The sequence below is a fragment of the Leopardus geoffroyi genome, chromosome B3 (genome assembly GCF_018350155.1).
Source record: "Leopardus geoffroyi isolate Oge1 chromosome B3, O.geoffroyi_Oge1_pat1.0, whole genome shotgun sequence".
Taxonomy (NCBI): Eukaryota; Metazoa; Chordata; class Mammalia; order Carnivora; family Felidae; genus Leopardus; species Leopardus geoffroyi.
Genome location: NC_059337.1, coordinates 56,629,362 through 56,643,580, shown reverse-complemented (window position 1 = coordinate 56,643,580; position 14,219 = coordinate 56,629,362). Strand labels below are relative to the sequence as shown.

The window sequence follows — 14,219 nt, the reverse complement described above, 5'->3', positions numbered from 1 at the left end:
GTCAAAGAATTTCTAACAGAGGCAGAACAGCCTGGAGGCCAAGGATATAGATTCAAGAGCTGGATGTCTGGGTTTGAATCCCATTCTGTCATTTATTAGCAGTGAGACAAATTTTTTAACTTGTTTATGCCTTCATTTCCTCATCTGTAAAAGGGAGATAGTAATGGTAGCCTACCTCGTAGGATTGTTGAGAGGATTAAATGATTAACTTATTTAAAGCACTTGGAATCATGCCTGATGTATAGTAAATACTCTGTAAATATTAGCTATTATTTGGCTATTATTATTGACATAGGTAATTGTCTTGTGTCTTATTTCTCTATACAATATAATCATTTTATTCTTCTGCTCAAATCCTTTCGCGGCTACAGTTTTATAAACCATAGTAACTTTCTTTTTTGATTATTTCACATGTGGCACGCATTGTGACAAACACATCGTCTCATTTAATGTACACAAAAATCATAAAAGTTTGGCAGGGTTATTAATACCATTTTACGGGTGAGAAAAATGGGATTCAGAGAGATTTAAAAACTTGCCAAGAGAATAAAACTTAACAGTGGCGAATTTTGAGTAGAAACCTAGTTCTGGATGTCAGTGCTATTAAACGCTGAGTGGTAATTCCTAACAACCCTTCCTCCCACCGCCTGCTCACCTCATACCCTTTAGCTTACCGTGCCATCCACTTTGCCAGCCTGTTCTCACCCAACCTCTTCCTGGAAATTTACACTCCATTCCAGGAATACTAAATACCCTCTGCATGTACTCTTCTCACCACGTCCAGTGCCCTTTCCCCTAGTAAATTAGGAAAGTGACTACTCACTCTTCAAGAATCATGTCATGTTACCTCTTCTTTGAGGTCTTCTCTTACTTTTTAAGGCAAGATTAGGCTGTTTTGTCTCCATGCACTCATAATATCCATTACTCAGTGCCCTGCTTTTTTCCTTTTTAAAAATATTTGTTGGGACTCCTGGGTGGCTCAGTTGGTTAAGATGCCGACTGTTGATTTTGGCTCAGGTCATGATCTCACGGTTTGTGAGTTCAAGCCCCACGGCAGGCTCTGCTCTGACAGTGCAGTGCCTACTTGGGATTCTCTGTCTCCCTCTCTCTCTGCCCCTAGCCCACTTGTGCTCTCTCCACCTCTCTCTCTCTCTCTCTCATAAATAAATAAATAAAAATTAAAAAATTTATTAACCCACCAGACTGTGAGCCCTTCAAAAATAGCTAACTTTTACTTTTAATCTCTACCTCCCCCAGAACCCAGAATTGAGTCTTTTTTTTTTAAAGGGGAGAGAGAGAGAGACAGAGAGAGGGATGAGTCAGAGAGAGAGGCAGAAAGAGAGTGAATCTTAAGCAGGCTCCAGCTCAGTGCAGAGCTTGACACAGGGCTCAATCCCATGACCCTGAGTTCGTGACCTGAGCCAAAATCAAATTCAAGAGTCTGATGCTCAACTGATGGAGCCACCCAGATGCCCAAGAATTGGGTCTTTTACAAAGTAAGCAAGTCATAAAATTATAAAATAAATGAATCAATGAGTAAAGATTTCAGATTATTTTCTAGAGCAGCACTGTCTAATAGAACTTTTTTATGATAATGAAAATGTTCAATATTTGTCCAATTGACATCATGAAATGTGGTTGATGCAACTATAGGACCGTAATTTATTTAGTTGTAAGTAATCTAAATTTAAATAACTACTTGTGGCTCATGGCTAATGCTCTGGACAGCACAGTTGTTGAGTTAGAGCTGGAGCGGGGTTTTATTGAAGGTTCTTTTTGAGTATGTCTTATCTTTATTTCCTTCTCAGTTATATATCACATCTTAGATGTGGTCAAAGTCAGGGTGCTACATATTTTGGAGAATCAAGATGTTAAGATGCTTCAATGAGGCAGCAACACTATTCTATTAGCACACTATAGCTCCCCCACTGATGGGCTTCTCAGAGGGGAAATTTGGGCTCTTGGAGCCACCCAGATAGTTATAGCAATAATTTTTGTGATAGAGTTCGCCATTTTCTCCACAGTCTTTGGGTTCATGGGGGACATTTGGGGCCTGAGTAAGATGCCTGCATTGTGTGCTTTCAGGTTTCCTGCAGAGCTAACACGTGGGAAGAGATATCAGCCTCTTTATCTGCTTGCAGTGGCCCCTCTGATATTATGCACATAAATCTATTTTCCATTTGTCTTATTATACTGTCATTATTTGTTTATGTTCTGTTTTCTCTCCATCCTGGGTGGCTTCATTGGGAGCCAAACTTTTTTTCTCATTCATCCTTATTTCCCTAGGACTCACCATAGCACTTGATATAAGGAAAGAGGGTCAATAAATGTTTCATGAATGAATGAACGAACATTGAATTGAGGAAGAAGCCAACAACTCCTGGGACTCCAGGAGGCCTAACACATTCATCACAGAAGAAGGAATATACCAGAGGGATCCAGCCTGCAGCAGTGTTACCCAATAGAAAGAGAGACATGTGGGCACAGAAACCTGTTCACAGGACAATCACAAAGAGACGCAGTTATGCATTCTAGGCCAGTCCAGGCAGTTACATTGGGTGGAGTTTCAGTCAAGTTGGCAATGTACCATCTTGCAGTCCACCTGAGGGATTTGGGGTTTAATGAATAGGAAGTAGTAAGATATTTTAACAAAAGCTGTTTTTCACAATCCTTGTGTTGGCTAGAGAGCTTGCCCAGCTTCCCTGGGGTCTGAAATGAACTTGACCAGTATATGTGCAAGTCTTCTTTCTTGCACAGTCTTTGTCTGAAAAAGCCATAGGGAAAAATGTGAGTGATAAAAAAGTCCCAGAAATGCACACACGTACACACACACACACACCCAGCCTAGGAGGTGCCAGTCCCAAATTAAATGGAATGTGAACAGGGATTCGTTTCAGTTCAATCTGATTCAATTCAGTAAAAATTTAGTGAGTATGTACCTTACGGGAAAATAAGTGAATAATTAAGACACAGTTTCTTCCTTTAAAGAATTCACAATCTAGTACACCAGAAAGACTGGTAAACTAATAACTTGTACCGGAATACGATGAATACAATAACAGAGATGATCTGGGTCCAGTCGTGGTACAAAGGACAAACTCGTTCTACTTGAGTTTGTCTTGAACCATGTATAGAAATCGTTTGGCTAGATGGGTTGGGGTGGGGTAGAAACTAGAAGGGAAGGGAAGGACTGCCAGTTAGAAGCAAGAGCATAGGAAAAGGCACAGGAGTGTGAAAGAGCATGGAGGGGATATTGGGGGAGAGGTGGCTAGTTCTCCCAGTGGGGACTACTAAGATTTCGTCAGAAGATTGCTCCGCCTTTATGGAGTTTGAAAGATGATCCCCACTATTATATATACAATAGATTGACAAGAGGAAAACCCCTAACTAGGAAGGTCAGCTAGGAAGCTGTTATAACAATTTTAGAGTGAGAGGTTTAGGGTCCCAGTTGGAATTATGGCTGTGAAAATACAGAGCAAGACTTTCTGAGGTATATTCTAGAGAAGGGATTCTCAGCTTCCTCTCTATCTGATAACTTCTGAGAAATAAAATATATATTCCTCTGTAACAGTCATAGTATACTACACAAGTGTTTCTAGAAAGGAACGTGGGGGGACATGGAAAATCACCCTAGATGATTCCGTTATATAAACCATCTTGTAACCACTCCACCGAGGATAATCCCTATTCTAGAAAAAACAAAAACAAAACAAAAAACAAAAACAAAAAAACAGAACTTTGTGAGGGTTCAGAAGTGGAGGGTTTGTGGCCGAGGATGTAAAAAATAAATGTTACAGTTTACTGAGAACTTAAACAGGAGATGTTCTTAACAGCTATAATTTAATTTGATCTTGGTAGTAGCCTTAGAGGATAAGTATTCATCCTTATTTTACCAAAAAGGGACCTGAAGTTCAGCTAGATTCTGAACCTTGCTCTGGTTCCAGTTACTACTGGAAGCCACACCTGGATTTGAGCCAAGGACCATCTGATTGAAAAACCCAAGCTCTTTGCAGCATACAACACTGCCTCTCTCCTGGGAGCTTTAATCCTGTGTCCTGAGAAAGCCCTAGCATTATAGCAGTGGGGTGTCCTTTATAGTAAAGAAGAAGTTGGCAAAAGGGATAGGTTTCAGGACAAAGATGCCAAGCCAGTACTCTGATCTGTTGCCTTCTAGAGATAGCTTTTCTCTCCAACATCACCACCACTATAATACATTAAAAAATGATGAAGAATCACATGCTAACTTGCTAAAAGCACATGGGAGGGTAATGAGGGGGTCATTCATTCATTTTTTTCAATCAACATATTTATTAAGCTAATATATCTTCAATATTTTGCTGTCTATGGAGGATAAAAAAGATGTATTTATAGGGATTGCTCTTGCACTGCGGAAATTCAGTTTTGTTCAGGCTAAAACATATATAAATATAATTCCAGTGGAGAGTGCTAGGTGGTCATGTAGAGATGTTTGCAGTGTCATGAGAATATAGCAGAGGGAATGACTAGTTCCTTCCTAGAGTTTGAGCAAGTCCTCACCTAGCTACTTATGTGGCAACAGTTTCTTAAAAGAATGAGTAGGAAATTTGTCCAGAGGAGAAGTGAGAAAGGAAGAGGGGACATCAGAACAAAAGCACAGTAAACTGAAAGTGTTTTAGGAGATGTAAGAGGCTCCATGTGTCCGGAATTGAAAAGACCAGGCAGGATTATAAAGGACTTGTATTATCCTCTAGGAGCAGGAATCTCCTTCCTGACTGAGGTGTTATTGGTGGGGAGGAGGTGTGAAGAAGTTGAGAGAGAGGGCATGAACTTGGTGTCTCAGAAAAAAATCTTGAGAGCCAGCAAGGAAGGATTTGATTGGAGGATGTTGCCAGGATCGGAGCCTAAAGTCCCACCTCAGGCAGAACTTCAGTGCATCCTAACTACCCACCAACCCCCCTCCCCCCCAGTCCACCTTCATACACTTCCTCAGAGGGTTAGGGAATTTTAGAGGCCAGGTGTGAATAGAGGAGGAGTTTTGCCCAGCACTTACTAGTAGGGAGAGTCCAAGGTTGAGGGCTGCATACCTGACTATAAAATGAATCAGTGCCTCAGGGCCTTTCCCTTGGTAACAAAATTAGTCCTTGACACCTAGACATTCTTACTTCTTTTGTTTTTGCTTCTCATGTTGCCCGAAGGCTCTTCTTTTGACTTGCATAATTCCCTCATCTAGCCAGAATGCCTCATAGAAACTCTGCGGCTGCTAATATTTCATTGTCATTTTTAGCTCTATTACATCTTTCTCTCAATCGTTCTTTAGAGCAGGAGATGTCATCTAGAGGGGTTCTGCGGCTTGCATAAATGAGTTATGAATCCTCATGATTTCAAGTGGGTTACCAAACCCCTTCCAGCAGAACCAGGCATCTGGTAACTCCAAAGTGTGAAAAGGACATTATGCATATGTATGCAGAGACACATGCCCTACAGCACTTCCCAAGTACACGCCACATTTTCATTCACACAGGCGCCATATGCAAGGGGACCTGAGAACTGCTCTTAGAAAGGAAAAATCTTTAACGTATCCTTTCTTGACTCTTGTCTTTACAGTTTTTCAGTTTTCTCTTTCTGAATCCAGGAAAGGGGTAAGGAAAAGGTTTGTTTGAACATGCACATTATGTGTTATATACAGCTTTGTGCATATATAGGTAGGTAACCATCAGTGGTTATAGGACAAAGTGAGAAAAGCAACAAAGCTCAGTCTACACAAAGACAAGAAGGGAAACAAAATCAAGTAACTACATCACTTGACATCATTTTGCTTGAGCTATATGATTATGGAGAGTGGCACTAACACATTTTGACCATAAGTGTCAATAACTTGAACCTTTCTGTGTTTGAGAATATGATACCAAGGCCGCAGTATGTCACAAAAGGCAAGAGGCTACAGAGGCAGGCTACAGAGTCCGGATGCTCAGACAATGAGGACATCTCTGGAAATCAGATTACTTTATTTAGAATTGAGGTCAGATTTTGGTCGAGACTGTGGGCTTTGATTTAAACCTGGATTTGAATCCTAGCTCTGGTATTAACTTGTTTTATGACCTTAGGCAAGTCATTTTACCCACTTTAATCCTTGGATTATTCATTTGTATAAAGATAATAACGCCTACTTCATGGAGTCATTATGCAGACTAAGTAAGCAAATTTACATAACCTCTGCAATGGTGTGCCACCCATACATAGCAAGCCCTCAATAAATTCAACTTGTATTGTTTTTACATTGTGACACATTATCTGGGACACTTCATTTAGCTTCAATTTCCTGATTTAAAAAATTGGACTATAAATGTAAATCCATAAATTTTGGACTGACAACTGTTCAACTGATAGGGAATGTTGCTGTTTCTCGGAGGAACGGCTGCATTTGCCCATCAAGCCCAATTCCTGTCCACCTTTTGGAGTGAAAAACTGCCCAATAGCTCATATGTGTATAAGGTGGATAATATTTGGAAATAAGAATCAGGGGATCCTGTGTTCCCTTTGAGAGTGGTAGATAGAAGGTGGAAACTTGCAGTTTTTTACATCTTACAACTGCAGGGCTGTTACCATTCCTGAAGCTTAAAGTTTTAACGTGATTACCGATGCCCATTTGATTGATAAGCAGCCAGAAGCTCAGATACTTGCAAATTCAGCCAGTCTTCCTGGCTTTCTTTCTGACAAAAAGGGCATTCTCATGCCTTTCTTCATCTTCTCGGCCCTTCATAGTGGAGAGAGAATTGGTCTTAGAAGTATGCAATTGATCAGGCATTGGACCGAGTTGTTGAGGGCCTGTGGTTTGTTGCTGGGGCTGCCCAAATCCCCTTTCTCTGTGAATTTCCAGGCTTTCATGTCTCATCCCTGTGCCACCCCATGTTGTAGAGGGGACTGTTGGAAAGGGACTGCCTTGGGCACAGTCTGGCATCCTCAGGCAGAGCTAGGTTTGAAACCCCCCTCTGCCAACTACCACTTGCAGTTGTCTGGTCTGGTTTAAGTTATTCACTCTGCTACTTGCTTACTGCATCTGTAAATGGTGATAATAATATACATCCTGAGCAAGATCTTACTGAGAACTAGTTGAAATAATGTATTTAAAATATCTTCCAAAGAACATAGTGCACAGCAAATGCTTTTTTGCTCTCCTGTTCTTTTCCTTTGATTTGTAATCATTCATTAACAGTTACTCTGCAACTTTGTCTTTCTACACCACTGTTTCCTATGTGTAAAATGAAGTTAAACTCTATGACTTATCATTCCCGTATATTAGTGAAGCTCTAGAATTCCTATGCTTCAAGTTCTGTGTGAGAGGAATAAGTGAGATTGCTCTGGACATTCTTAGGTAGGTGCGATAAAGCCATGCTGGGAAATTGAACAAGGAGAATTTGATAAGCAAATGGGTTTTGAGAGAATGAGGAAAGACATACAGAGTCTAATGCTTTATTAGGTTCAACAAAAGTTATTTGGGTAAACTGATGCACACTAAGATAATAGAGATTCTCCTGAACTTTGTTTGAAAATTTGAAAAAGGGCAACTTAAAGGAAGCATCGGCGGTGCCTTTCTTGGGAAGGCGGTGCCTCTCCCTGGCCCTTAGTTCACACTGACAGAAATGCAGCAGACTTTCCAGGATGCACAGTTCCTTGCTGGACAGTAATCTGAATGAGAGCAAGGACTCAGTCTGCTGTTGCCGGGTGTATTTGCTGATTGTTCAACTTTGGATGAGTAAATGAATATCACTGATGTGCCTAAAATATTAATGTCTGAGTGCGGAGTAGGATCCAGAAGAAGAGAACCTAGCAATGGTTTTATAATAGTAATTCTCCTGGAACACTTCCTGAAGATACCCCAGAGCACTTTTGCAAATGCTGATTATTTTTTTTAAGCTTGTAGACAGCTTTTTCTTGTCTGTTGTACAGCTGTGAGTGTGGGAGCACAATTCTCTGGGGACCCGAACATATGTTCCCTCCCTGTGAAAATCTGGGAGAGAACCCCAAAGGACACATTGTACCCCTCTCCCAGCCAAGAAAGTAAAATCCTGTTTGAAATATTCCCTTGGTCAATGAGTAAAACCACGAGCTGGGAATACAGCTTTATAAACTTTTTGTATGTTAGAATAAAGAGTGAATTGATGGATGAGTCTGAAATTCTGGGTTCAGTCCTTGATCTCTCAGCATAAGATATTGTTTGAAAAGCTCTCTGGACTTTATTTTCTTCCCCATAAATGAGGAGATTAGGCCAATGGACATGGCAATATCCCTTCTATCTCAGTCCTCCCAGTTTTACTGGCTTTTCCTAGAATGGAGAAGCCAGAAGGATACTTAGATTTTTCTAGTTTAGCTTTCTCATTTCACAGATGAGAAAACTGAGGTGTCGAGAGGTGAAGTCATTTGCTGAAGTCGAGTTAGAAGCAGAGCTAGGATTAGAACCAACATCCTTAGACTGCCAATCCAAAAATCCTGAACCTTATGAGTCAGTGTCCGTCTTAAAAATCCCACGGCTGCTGTAGACCTTCTGGGAGTGGGGGATGGATGGAGGCCAAATGCCTCACAGGAACACATAACATTTGCACATTGTTTAAGGGGGAGGGGGGAGGGTGATTCTAGGATTTCAGACGAAGAGCTTTTATGCTACACTTTATTACTCAAAGTAGATGCTGGAATCAGATGTTAAAAAGCGACATAGTTACATGCAATAGAAAGCATGCCTTTGGCTTTTTTTGGTTTAGTAACTTTATTTGTGCAGAAAAGCATCTCAACACAACTGGAACAAGTTTGGGTTTGTATCTCTCTCCAAATAAGTCTTACCTGTTTTGTCGTTGGCAGGGTCTGATTTTTAAAAAAGCCAGTTCCCCTTTTAAATATCACAGCTGTTGTTCCTCTTACATATACTTCTGCTAAATTCAGTGCTTGACTTATCTCAACTGTAGCCAGAAAACACGAGAAGGAGCTGGCTAAAAAAGTTTCTCTCATTAACTGGGTCTGAAAGTGGTCTCCACTAATTGGTTCTAGAGTTGAATCTTTATACCCACATTTGAAAAGTGCCTTCCTCAATATGTGCCCAAATATTTTCAGTCTTTAATAATACTAACACAAGGATCATTCTATCCTAAATAACTCTTGGTCTTTAAAATGTTAGGTTAATGCAGAATTTAGAAACATATTTGAGAAACATGAGTGTATTATGCTAAAGTTTGTAATCTTGTATTTTTCCAACAAAAAAACTTTTTCTGCTCAATTGAAATATAAGGACAGGAGGGGCTGTGGTATGGTTAATGCCATGATGGGCACTGTGCAGGGTGTAGAGACTTCTCTTTGGCCCTCATCTGAAGGGAGATTCCTCAATATATACACTTATTTTTATCTTCACAATTGCATATACCCTTGCCATTGAAGAATTATTCCCATAGTTCTGCTTTGTTTTTTTTTTTTTCAATATAAAAGTATCAACTGTATAATTCCAAAACTTACTTTAGCAAAGAGTGAATATAGAATTTATGTCTCCTCTTAGCATCAAACAAATAACACACACACTCATACACTGGTAGAATAAAAACCCATATAAGAATTACCATGTCTGGGGCGCCAGGGGGGTTCAGTTGGTTAAGAGCCCAACTCTCAATTTCAGCTCACCTCATGACCTCGCAGTTCGCACCCTGAATCCATCACTGTCCATGCAGAGCCTGCTTGAGATTCTCTCTCTCTCCCTCTCTCTTTGCCCCTCCCCCACTCACACTTGAACTTGCTCTCTCTCTCTCATAATAAATAAACTAAAAAAGAAAAAAAATTAACATGTCTGACATTTTCTAACTTGAAAACACCTTAGATCTGAATGTGAAAGAAAAAAAATCTGTGGTCAACAAGTTAATGGATATCTGTTACTTTGGACCAAACTACTGAGTTACTCTGATGCGTTTGAAGTACATATCTTGGGTACCCTCCCACCAGTGAAATCCCTAGAAGCCCAGAGTGTGTCTGAAAGATCTGTAGTCAGTTGAGTGTTGTAGGCTGTGGGTTAAGTCCAAAAGACCGCCCATTCCTGACCTAAGACTTCTCTGGTTTTCTAAGCAGCTTCAGAGAACTCCTGGAGATATTTATTCATCTACTTTTCACCCTCCTATATTTAGGTTTTGGATTCTTGAGTTTCCCAGTGGGTTCACATCCCTTGTATTTCTATATAGCCACTTTAGATTCAAATCCCCCTGTTCCAGTAGTGTCATCATCAGATCTGTCCATTCTTGCCTTCAAAGCTTCTATTCTAAGAGCAATAGAGAGAACTTGGAAGTAGTAATCTAGGGTGTCCTTAGGGTCCTATATTCACTCTGATGTGGCACTCAGTCAAAGCCCAGATGCCCTAGACTATCCAACGCTTGGCCCACAGAATGCCCACAGACTTTTCAGTTTCAGTCATGTAAGCACATACTTCATTAAGATTGGATGGGTTCCTTTTTTTTCCCCCCACAGAAACTATTGCAGTTTATTAAAACTACCCATGCAGTGTGCCATTATTCCTCCTGCTTGTATTCATGAATGGTTCCTATTCTCAATAGGAACATTCAGGTGGAGATCAATAATCAGTCAGTTAGGGAAGGAAAAAAAAAAAAAGAAAATCCATTGGTTGCACTGCATTCAGCTGTGTTTAAGAGGTCTTATCATTAAAACAGCAGCAGGCATTCATAAACCAAGCTTGCCGGCAGTGCTGGACATGCAGGATTAAAATAATCGTCCATCAGACTCTGTCTCATAAACGTTTTCCTTTGACTTTTGGCAGGATCGCCAACCTGAGCATATGCCAGTTGACATGGGAACACTGAGGACAGCAATTTAAGGATTTTCACATTTGCCTGTGGTGGTAAGATTTAAAGATACAACAATGCAGGACATTAAATATTACTGGGTTCTGGCTTTTTTCACTATATATGAAAATGAAGTATTTTATGTATAATAGTTTTTGACCCATACAGGTCTCTAATTACCTTGTATAAAATCACAGTAAACACAAGAGAAATCCATACTCCATAAATATTGAATTTACTATTGTTTGGGTTGGTGGAATAGGGAAACTAAGTAATATTAATTTTTTTTTTTTATTTCTCTATAGTTGGACCAAGTGGGGGAAATGGTATCCATTTTGAACTGTGCCTATTCAGAAGAGATATGATTATCAGAGCACATAGGGACACAAAGTTTAAGATCAGTGGGGAAAAAGAAAGAGGAAGTGATTCTGTCTTCAGTACCTTAAAAGACAGTCATGACCTCAATATGGATCCAGAGATTGGGTTTCTAAAAGAATAAAATCCGTGGTCAATTAACTTATTGCATAAAAATGAAGAATGCCTAATGCTGGTGGTGTGGTGATATACTGCATATTTGTTGATATCAGAGGTACAACCATGTGATGTTTGTTAAAAAGAGAGAGTCATGATGATGAATATATTGGTAGATGGATGGCAAATTGTGTTATTAGAAGATTGTTTTCAAAAGAGAAGTCTTCCACTGTGTGTGTGTGTGTGTATGTGTGTGTTTACATATGTGTGTTCACACACACAGTCTTAGACCTGAGGCTGAAATGTAATATTGAATAAAGTATTATTTCAGCATTCCATATTTTACAGAATAGAACATTGTCTGGATACATTTCAAATATAAAGTAGAAAATGCACCATGATGTGGTTAACTGGAGCCAAACAAGATCATCTAGGCCATTTTTTGGACCCTGAACTTTTGAACTTAAAAGGTTAAATTTAGCAATAATTCCCATTCTATTACCAACTTCAAGTTGAACCAGATCTTCATAGGGTGAGACTATATTTGGCATTTTCAGTTTTCTGATGGCTACCATTTTGGTATATTTTCCACATATGTTTCAGTCTCCATTTTCATATGGCCTGGTAGCAGTTCTGTGATACATTGAACAAAATGTGATTTAACCAACTCACTTGTCCATTTTTGTATACCGCACATGGCCTTATACCTGTGAATTTTCAAATGATATATTTTGGCAGTTCAGTATTCATATTTAGTCTTCTGAGTACATTCCTCTCAAATTGCCCTGCTGTTTTATTCACTTATATTATTGCAGTAACTTTTAGTTTAACAGCTTGTATTCACATAATCTATTTATGGAACAATGGAAGAATGATTATTAAATAGCCTGGAAAATACATTACTTAAACTGATACCTGAAAATGACGGTACAACTTCATACTTTCGTACATATAAAAGTAAGTGAATGTACTATTATGGTTTCTTTTATCTGAATACCACATTCCTTTTAAAAATTAAATTACTTTGCATTTGAGTTTAATGTTATATTTCATGATTTAGATGTGCTTTCTAGGAACTACCACCAAGTTCTAATTCCCATACATAAGTCATGGTTTCTCATATATACATGGAATTCAAGATAACATCCTAATGAAAGTCATTAAATCTCAAATATCAGAAGGGCTGGATTTAAACTGAACACGGCTTTTTAAAATCCCCAAGGCTGGGCAATTTGAAGAGAAAAATAAAAGTAGAAGAGGCATGGCCTTGATGAAACAATAAACCTCCATGGAAGTGGTCTAGTAACTCACTTCTGGACCACAGAAGTCACAGTTTCATCTGAGCTCTGAATATCGAATTATGTGTTTTGTTATCAAGAGTGAAAGCCTATGAGAGAAACCTAATAGATCATGCTACACTGATCTGTATCCTTTGGGATACGGGAAGGTTTTCTTGAAACTAGCCGTGGATCTCCTAATCGCTGTAGAGAATCAGGGGTACTGAATCCTGTGCCACTTGTGCAGTATGAGAACACTTTGTCAGCCAGACAGACTTGTTTCAGAAAGAATACATTGATGTTGAGTGGTATAATAGAAAGAGCAATGATTTAAGAATCAGTGGACCTAAATTCTAAACCTGACATTACAGCTGACTTAGCTAGAGAAGTTTTTGTTTTTTTGTTTTTTTCCTTGTTTTGCTTCCAAAATCTTAAATATTCATTTAACTCTTGGACCTTAGTTTTTAATCTATAAAATAAGGTTAATACTCATTGTATTCCTCTGTAGGTTTATACAAAGATAACATAATAAAAGGAAAAGACTTTGAAGAACTTAAAATCATGACACAGAACTTAGTATTGCTAGAAAGTTGATTCCTTATTAATAGCACTTGTCTGATTTGAAAATAGTCAAAAAGGCTCTTAATAGGTGTTCATAGATGCCTTTACATTGAACAAAGGCTTAGAGTTGCTCTGAGCTCTAATATATTTGTTTTTTCTCTAAATTGTGGTAACTGCCTCTGACTTGTGTCTGAACCTGTCTCTAGTGTTTATGCTGCACTGACCCCAAATTTCAGTGTCCTAGAATTACTCCGAAAGGAGAACATGGGTGAGAGTGAAGAAATATTTACAATACATCCCTGTCAGCAAGATGGGGAGAAAAAGGTCTCTTGGGTTGATGATCTTTGAGGTGAATCAGTCTTTCTCAGGCCTCTCTCCCTCTACTTTTTCAGATATATACTTTTTACTAAACTGGAATCTCTGCTATCTTCCCGCCCCTTATCTTCCTCTCCACCCCCTCCCAGTCTCTTTTCCCTTCTCCTTCACACCTCAGAAAGCCCTTTACTTGTTTACAAATCCAGGTTTTGGTTTTTTTTTGATATTGACCCACAGCCTTCTGCTTCCATAAATTCCGCTTTAAGTGTTTGATCTCTAAGACAAATATACCCCCATAGCCCTGAGTTTACTTTCTGACTCCATTTCATTACAAGCATAGATAGTCAATATGAATTGGGGGGTGGAAGTGCCTTGGGTCAAAAAACACAATTTGCTTGAACACACGATAGTCTTTGCCCCTGCAAAGAACTGTTCATCACACGTCCTTTAAAAACAAAGCCATAATTATTGGAAAACATCACCTAGATAATAAACAGGAAATTCCAACGTTACACACGTTACAGAAAATCTTGCAGAGTTCCCAGTTTATGTACTAATGTTAGAAGCAATCAGGGCTATTAATAATGGGTGACGTTAAACATAGTAGTCCACATTTTTGTCCAAAGTGCCGGAGGATATTAACATAATGGCTTTGGGTCAGATAAATTGGCTGACATATGAAACACCAACCAAGGGTATCATCCATTTAGTTTTTTTAGGGATAAAATTTGAACACCATCCAAAGTTCACTCTTGTGGAGATATTTACCTGCATGTACTATCATCTTCTTCCC

At 39.2% G+C, this 14,219-nt stretch overlaps 1 protein-coding gene across 1 annotated transcript in view; it reads left to right on the top strand.

The window, feature by feature from the left end:
- The window catches only part of SEMA6D (semaphorin 6D), a 576,018-nt gene that overhangs the window by 189,963 nt on the left and 371,836 nt on the right, over nt 1-14,219 (top strand). The window contains exon 2 of the mRNA XM_045449833.1: nt 10,778-10,858. The gene's annotated coding sequence lies outside the window, so the exon portion shown is untranslated. The remainder of the gene's footprint in view (nt 1-10,777; nt 10,859-14,219) is intronic.